Below are 9,038 nucleotides of genomic sequence, written 5' to 3' on the forward strand. Positions count from 1 at the left end.
CAGATTTTCGAACGTCCTTGCGTACAATTTAATATCTTGTATTTTGTGTTTTGCGACTTGTACTTTTGTAATTTTCAGACGTTTCTTATCAATAATTTGAACCACTTTGATTGTACTTTGTACTTTTGAGCTTTTTGGTCGTTTGCGTCTTCAATTCGTCGAATCTGTCTTTTGTCTTCACCTTCTATTATTTAAACGAATATCACTTGTAAATAGAACAATTGCAACTAAAAGCTTGTCTTTCTTGAGGGATAATGCTATGAAATATATGTTTGTTTTTAGCATTATCACTCCTCTTGCAAGAGTTTGATATAGAGATAAAAGATAAAAATGGGGCCGAAAACGTGGCCACCGACCACTTGTAGACAACCCCGAGCTTCTACCTTTGGATGAGTCCAAAATCCGGGACACTTTCCCAGATGAACACTTGATGGGGGTTGATTTAGTCGATGAAGTTCCATGGTTTGCAAATTTCGCAAACTACTTGGCCTAAAATGTTTTACAAAAAGGATTTTCGTACCAACAAAAGAAAAAGTTTTTCAATGACCTAAGGTACTAATTTGGGAAGAACCGGACTTGTTCCGCATCGGGACGGATCAAGTAATCCGGAGGTATGTATATGGGCAAGAGGCCCGAGAGATTTTGAAGAGTTGTCATAGTGGGCCTACGAGAGGGCATTTTGGTCCGAATCACACCGCCAAAAAGGTGTCTGATTCCGGTTTTTATTGGCCCACGATATTCAAAGACGCCCACGAGTTGGTGAAAAGGTGCGATTCTTGCCAAAGGTCCGGATCCATTTCAAAGAAGGACGAGGTGCCTCAAATATGCGAGATATTTGATGTGTGGGGTATAGACTTTATGGGCCCATTTCTGAATTCGAACAAGTGTCTATATATCTTGGTTGCGGTTGATTATGTCTCAAAATGGGCAGAGGCAAAAGCCTTGCCAACCAATGACGCTCGGGTAGTGATCAAGTTTTTAAAGAGTTTGTTTGTTAGGTTCGGAGTTCCAAAAGCGTTGATCGCGGATCGAGGCACGCACTTTGCGAACCATATTTTTAGAAAAAGTGCTAGAAAAATATGATGTAACGCATCGTTTCTCGACCCCTTACTACCCCCAAAATAGTGGTCAAGTCTAGAACACAAACCGTGCGTTGAAAAGGATTTTGGAAAAGACGATTAATAATAACCCTAAGGTTTGGTCAACCAAACTTGACGATGCCTTATGGGCGTTTAGAACTGCATATAAGACACCAATAGGCACCACACCATTTCGTCTAGTCTATGGGAAAGCATGTCACCTCCCGGTAGAGGTTGAGCATAGAGCATTTTGGGCATTGTAGGAAGTGAACCTAGACTTAGACTAAGCAAAGGAAAAATGGGTCATGCAAATGCATGAATCAGAGTAACTTAGGTTAGGGGCATACGAGAACTCTTTGACATACAAAGAGAAGACTGAAAGATGGCATGACGCCCGACTTAAGGGACCTAAAGAATTCCACCCGAACGACAAGGTTCTAGTGTTCAATTCACGCTTTAAGTTTTCGCCCCGTAACTTAAAGTCTAGATGGTCGGGTCCTTCCGTAGTCAAAAGAGCTTACCCAACAGAGTATGTTGAGTTGTATGGAGATAACGATACTTTTGAGGTGAATGTGCACCAATTAAGACCTTACTTTATTCAAAATTTTTACAAACTTCCGCATCAACGCGCAACTACTTTATTTTAATTTAGGTTGGGGTTGGCTTTTTAGGGTCGGTTTTACTATTACGAATGTCACATCAAACAAACCTAATTTCCTTTTTTTTTTTTATTTAACTCGATAGTTACAACTAGCCCACTCCCATTTTCTTTTGATCGTTTTTAGCTCCACCAAATTTTCATTGCCAACCCTCCATTATATTTTGATCAATTTTTGTCCCCATATTTTTCAATTTTCCCGCTTCCCTTATTTTAAAAGAATTCAAATCCTCTTATTATCATTATTTTTTTGTCAACCTTTTTGACAACTTTTTTTATGTTTTTTTTATTTCTTTACTCACATTATATCATATACACACAAAAACACACACATACACACACACACACACACATATATATATATGTGTGTGTATATATATATATATATATATATATATATATATATATATATATATATATATATATATATATATATATATATATATATATATATATAGGGCTGTTAACGAACCGAACTCGAAGAGCAGGAAGAATTTGAGCTCGGCTCGTTTAACTATTATTCGGCTTGAACTCGACTCGAGCTGTTAACGAACCAAGCTTAATATATATATAAATTGACATATACTGGCACAAATATTGTACATTCAATGGCACTTAATATTTTTTTACCATTATTAGACATGCTCATTTGAGGCAGAAGTTATAATAATATGCCACTGTACCCAATAGAAAAATTAACTGTATAGTTTGTCACGGGACGTTCGGTGTGCCACTATTGCCAATTTTTAAATTTTCCTAAACTGAAAAATTAGCCACATTCCCCTCCCGCCTCAGTTTTCAACTTTTTCAAATTCCCTCTCATATTTATCTTATACCCTCATAATATTTCCTTATATTTTATTTCAAGATGAATTTCTATCACCATCACTTTCAACCATGGGCATCGTCAAATAACCGTAGAAACCGTGACTGTCCTTACACAATCGTAATAGCCATTTTATTAGCTTGAATTTTCTCTTTTTGCTATCTTTAAGTCTGTTTTTCTTTGTCATTTATTTTTAACTTTCAATTTCAATATTGTAGTTAAAGGAGTACGTTTGTTGTGAACTTCAAAATCATCATAAACAAGGTGATTACATTTTATTTTCATCTTTATCACGTATTATATACTAATAAATTTGCAGTTTATTGTTACATGCTTTTGGGTTTTTAGTATGGTGAAAGTAATGGTTTTGTTTCAGTGTCTTCAAGGTGTTTGTTAAAATGTTTAGGTAAACTATTATAATTTATGATGAAAACTAAAATATAAATAAGGTATTTGTTGTAAAATTCTTTCACAAATCCAACCTATAGTAAAAGTTGTACATTTGCGCAAGTTTGTGTTACAAGTTTTATTTCTCTGTATTAGATTTCTTTTATGCAGTGCAACTTTATGTGTATTTAAATTAGTGTGCCTCTGTTTTAAAGTAGTACTATCTAATAGTAATATTTTTGGCAATTGGCATGCTTCTATGATAACTTGGTAGTTATCAAAGGGGGTTGAATCTTCATTTGGAGGATCATTTGAAGTTTGGAGATCTCTTGAAATGTCAAGCGTTTACTGGAAAATACTTGGATAGTCATAGTTTTTATATGTAATCCTTAGAGACAAGTAAGTAGCATAAGTTGTTAAACATAATTGTTATAGTGATCTTGTACTTTTAGTGTATTACAATAAGTTTCCTTTCTGAAAGTATATATACAAGTATATATTTTGATATCTGAGCTTGGATTAAATAAAAATCAATGTAATATTGTGAATGCAAATGTATCGATCTTATAAAAGAAAAACAATAATAATAGATTTTTTTTTTTTTTTTTTGTGAAATAATGAACCATTAAAAGCAATTTAATTGTTTTGATTCAACTATTAGAGCACCACGAGTCGGTATTAATTTTCTCTGTTACAAAATTTAACGGTGGGGACGGTGGAGAATCCGATTCCATCCTACCGTTAAATCGGCGTTACCTCCCACCGTTAAACAACACCGTCGCCTACATAACGGTGTAAAATATATCTGTTGGAAAAAATGATCTGTTTGGCAACGGTCATTTTTTGTTTTGTTTTTTAATAATTTATTTTATCTCCTATATATACTCTACATTTATCATCATTTTTTCACACTGGAATTTAACACTAAACGATTTTCCTTGTTTTGGCCTCAGCGTTAAATTCAGTGTTAAATTTTACACTGAGATTTAACACTGAACGACTCCTAGTGCTCTTACTGGCACATATTATATGCCACAATTGCTTTTATTGTATGCTGTGACATATATAAAAAGTGCCACTGTAGTCTTAAAGCTTGCAGCAGCATAACAGATAAGTGCCACTAGAAGGCTTTAGTGGTGGCGCTTCTAGTGGCACTTTATTATTGCGCCACACTTTCTCAAATTGGCGTTAGTAGCACTTTTATTATTTTTTGTGGCACTTTTTGTGTGCCATAAGATGTCATTATATATATACTAGTAATGTTTTGGCTGTGCATTGTGCACAGCACATGAAATATGAGAGTTGATCAAGTGAAGTAGTTTGTATGAGAGATAGGACTATAGGAGTAATAGATAAGATGAGAAAAGAGAAATACACAGTTCACAGTAAAAAGATTGTGATTCTATATATAGGAAAGATAAGACATACACTAAAAACTATAGACATGGAGCAATGGTGTGTAAGTTTTCATGAGACGTGATATACTCCGTAATTAGCACTCTCAGGAGGATGTACACGTAAATATACAATAATAATACTTGACATAACATACAACAACTTAAACATAATTTACAACAGAGCGACGGTAGGCACATACATCAGTTGCTAATTAGTGTACGTTAATACATCTTTGTTATAAGTCAAGGTGTAGTGGCCGACACTTTTGATAAAGTAAAATTTGGTGAATCAATATATTTGGTGAATCACGGATATTACTGTTCTACCTAACTGCACAGTGAATTATTGTACTATAAGTATGTTATCGATTGTAATCAGTAGGTACATCATTCTTGAATAAGAATCTACTATCTTCTTTCTTCTTTCATATTTCTTCAAAATAGATATTACAAGTAGTTATAAACTACTAAATTATAACACGTTATCAGCACGAAGAGCTCCGTATAATAAGGTGATTCTTCCAGTTACTCAACTACCACTTCCACCTCTCAAGATTCCCGTCGGTTAATTTCCTCCGCCGCTGAAACCGCCGGAAGATCTTGAAACCTCCGACGTGTCTTCTAATCAAGAATTTATCGGATTGGGTTCTTCCACCACTGAGTTATACTCATCAGGTATTCCAAAAAGCTGTTGACGTTATAATTTATATTACTTTAACTTAATTAATTAACAAGGAATCCGTACCTCAAAACAATCCTCTTGTTTTCTTTATTAATATTAATTGATATCTATCTACTTGCTTGAAACGAGACGGAAAAAAAAAATGTTGAATGTGAACTTTAAGCGGTGTTTGAATGAGTATGTCCTGGTGTTGTTTTCTGCCGAAAACTTGCTTATGCTTTGTAGACTTGTACTCCATGCCTGTTGCTTGTACCTCTCGCTGGGTCTTCTTTGTAGCTTTAAAAGTCTTGTACTTTTCACTTCACTTGTATTATCGTCACACGGCAGAACCTCAAAATACAATATCCGTTTAAGCTATTTATTAGTACACTTACAACAATTAAAACTATCATAAAACTAATCTAAAAGGAAGAAAATAAAATTTAAGAGCAAGTATGGATAGTCACTGTTCAGTCCTTTTTTATGTGTGCCTCTGGATGAAAGAGTGGTACTGAACGGTTCCACTCTTGGAGTACCTCTAAATGATTCAGTGCAACCTTTTTTTCATAAACACCCTATTATTTCTCATTTGATTTGCCATCTTCACTTTACATGATCTTCCACCGATTAATTTTCCTTCACAAATATATGATAGAAACCAATTCATATTTGTTTTTCTCATCGTTATTTGCTTCCATTGATTATATATATATATATATATATATATATATATATATATATATATATATATATATATATATTTTGGATTATTTATTCTAGAAAGATTGATGAGGGAATTGAATGGGTTAGGTGCAAGTATAAAGAAGATAAAGTGGGTATGGTAGATATTCGGGTAGGTGTAAGTGGTTTGGTGTTATATAATAACAAACCCATCAAGATTACCCCACATATATTACATATAAATTAGAAATTAGATATTGATTAAAGTAAACTAGTACCAATCACCTAAATTTACGGGTGAATGAGAACAAGTGTTTGCTTATTTAAAGTAAAAGAAGATGACCAATAATTTAATCGCTAATCCACTACTAGCATATCCCATATTTGATACTTGGTTAAACGAATAAAGTGGTGGGTGTGGGGTTAGAATGTAAGTGGAAGGAAGTTTGTTTGTAAGTGAGTTGTTTACGCATATAACATATATATAATAAGTTTACACATGTAAAGCAGAAAAAAAAAAGTAGTAACCAATCATGATATCAATTATATAATGGAATCTAATTTGAGTTTTAACAATTTCTTTAATTTACTGGGATAAAATAATATAATAATAATACGAGTATTAATATTAATATTACAACTGTAATTATAATATCAAAGGCGTGTTAATTACAACTTTCACTATACTATTATTAAAGTGTAAAAGCTTAATTTGCATATTATCTTTAATTTGCATATTATATTAAAGTGTTACTAAAAAGCAGTGCAATGATGTAAACGCTTGATTACAACTTTCACTATGCATATTATTAAAGTGTAAAGCTTAATTTGCATATTAAAGTGTAAAAGCTTTTTTGATAAAATAATAATAATACTTTGTATGCATTAGACTAATGTCTGTTTTTATTCGAACTTTCCATCGTTTTCATTTGTCATTACAATCATCGAGTATTATATCAATTCATAACATTATCAATTGTTAATCATGCCCGATTAGAAGGGGTCCCATGACCCATGATGTTATGTGTTAAATTAATGACCCATGGGAAAAGTTATGGTCACGTGTTTGGTCATATAATATTGGAATACTTAAAGTAGTGATAATGCATATTGACAGTTATTGTATTTGGTTGAATTCGGCCCACCACAGGAAAAGCAAGGCAACACAATCAAGTGGATGTTTATTTTTATCATTTTAATAACACCAAATGGTGTACCACAAATTTAAAACACATATGATTAAAAGCGCATATGATAAAAAACGCATATGATGAAAAGCGCAGAGCATATGATTAAAAGCGCAGCATATGATTAAAAGCGCATATGATAAAAAGCGCATATGATGAAAAGCGCAGTGCATATGATTAAAAGCGCAGCATATGATTAAAAGCGCATATGATAAAAAGCGCATATGATGAAAAGCGCAACGCATATGATGAAAAGCGCAGCGCATATGATTAAAAGCGCATATGATAAAAAGCGCATATGATAAAAAGCGCATATGATGAAAAGCGCAACTCATATGATTAAAAGCGCATATGATAAAAAGCGCATATAATGAAAAGCGCAGCGCATATGATTAAAAGCACATATGGTGATTAATGAAAAGTACATATGGTGATTAATGAAAAGAATATTAAGAAAGAATCACCAATGTTTATTGAAAGAATTCAAGGTTATATATATATGGACCAATTCATCCATCATGTGGACCATTTTGATATTTCATGGTTCTAATAGACGCATCTAGCGGATGGTCTCATGTTTGTGTGTTATCAAGTCGAAATGTGGCATGTGCCTATAGGGATTGTTGTTGAACATCTTGTTGCTCATGTGCATACAAAAAATTGGTTTAGCTGAATCATTAATTAAACGATTGCAACTAATAGCTAGACCATTGAAAATGAGTACATAACTCTCAGAATTTATATGGGGACATGCAAATTTGCATGCTGCGATATTATTTCATATTAGACAAAATGCAAGTCATAAATATTCTTCCCTACAACTTGATTTTGGCCGAGAGCCAAATATTTCCCATTAGAACATTTGTTTGTGCAATATATGTTCTAGTTGCACAACCATAACGCACTAAAATGGGTCCTCAAATGAGGATGGAGATATATATATATTGAATATGAAACATCTTCAATTATAAGATATATTGAACCCATGACGGGTGATGTTTTTACAGCACGTTTTGCTGATTGTCATTTTAAAAATTATTCCCTTTATTAGAGGGAGAAATAAAAAATAAAGAAAAAGATGCTTCATGATGTGAGCATCAATTAAGGTATATAGAACTCGCACAAAAGAATGCGAAACGAAAGTTAAAAAAAAAAATGCATATGCAATAACTTGCAAATTAATTACTTTATGCATTTAAAGATACAAAAAGAGTGACTAAATAATATATAATAGCAGGAAATGCTCCAGCTCGAATTGAAATTCCAAAAGTTGGCAATAATGTCACTCATGAGTATTTGCCACGTCTGAAACGTGGAAGACCAATTGGTTCCAAAGATAAAAATCCTCGAAAAGAAAAATCAGCTGATAATGAGGTAAAAGAAAGTTTCAAGAAGAACCACAAATCAATATTCCTTCTGCAGAGGATATTGATAAATGTAAATACATAAATTGCGATAAATTATGCAATATTATGGAACCGAAATGAAATGAAAAATCTTGATGAGATATTTTCATATAATATTACAATGACATCATGAATAAAGATGATGATCTGGAACCAAAATCTGTCATTGAATATCAAAATAGACATGATTGAGCTCAATGGAAAGGAGCAATACGAGCTGAATTAGAATCGCTCAATAAAAGAAAAGTTTTCGGATCAATCGTTATCATTTTTAAAGATATGAAACGTATGAGATACAAATGAATTTTTATTCGAAAAAGAAATGTGCAAATGAAGTTACAAGGCAAAACTAGACTTGTAACTCAAGATTTCCCACAAAGTCCGGAAATGAATTATGAGGAAAACTTATCCTCATGTAATGGATACAATTACTTATTAGATACTTAATCAACCTGGTAGTTACTTAAATGCATCTCATGGATGTTCTAACTACTTATCTGTATGGATCACTTGATAGTGATATACATGAATATACCTAAAGGGTTTAAGGTATCATAAGCATCTAATGCAAAACCCAAGGGAATGTATTCTATTAAATCACAAAGATTTTTATATGGGTCTATACAATCGGGACGTATGTGGTATAACTGATTAAGTGATTACTTGATAAGAAAAGTGTATACATATAAACTTATTTGCACATGTGTTTTTATTATGAAAAACAATGATCGGATATATATCGTAGTTATTTATGTC

At 32.8% G+C, this 9,038-nt stretch overlaps 1 long non-coding RNA gene across 1 annotated transcript; it reads left to right on the top strand.

The window, feature by feature from the left end:
- Positions 1 to 2,528: 2,528 nt before the first annotated feature.
- LOC139847898 (uncharacterized) lies at positions 2,529 to 3,313 on the top strand. Its single transcript, XR_011759735.1, has 3 exons — positions 2,529 to 2,683; positions 2,782 to 2,827; positions 3,225 to 3,313. It is a non-coding gene; the product is annotated as an uncharacterized lncRNA (long non-coding RNA).
- The last annotated feature ends 5,725 nt before the right edge of the window (positions 3,314 to 9,038 follow it).

The sequence above is a fragment of the Rutidosis leptorrhynchoides genome, chromosome 5 (assembly GCF_046630445.1).
Source record: "Rutidosis leptorrhynchoides isolate AG116_Rl617_1_P2 chromosome 5, CSIRO_AGI_Rlap_v1, whole genome shotgun sequence".
Taxonomy (NCBI): domain Eukaryota; kingdom Viridiplantae; phylum Streptophyta; class Magnoliopsida; order Asterales; family Asteraceae; genus Rutidosis; species Rutidosis leptorrhynchoides.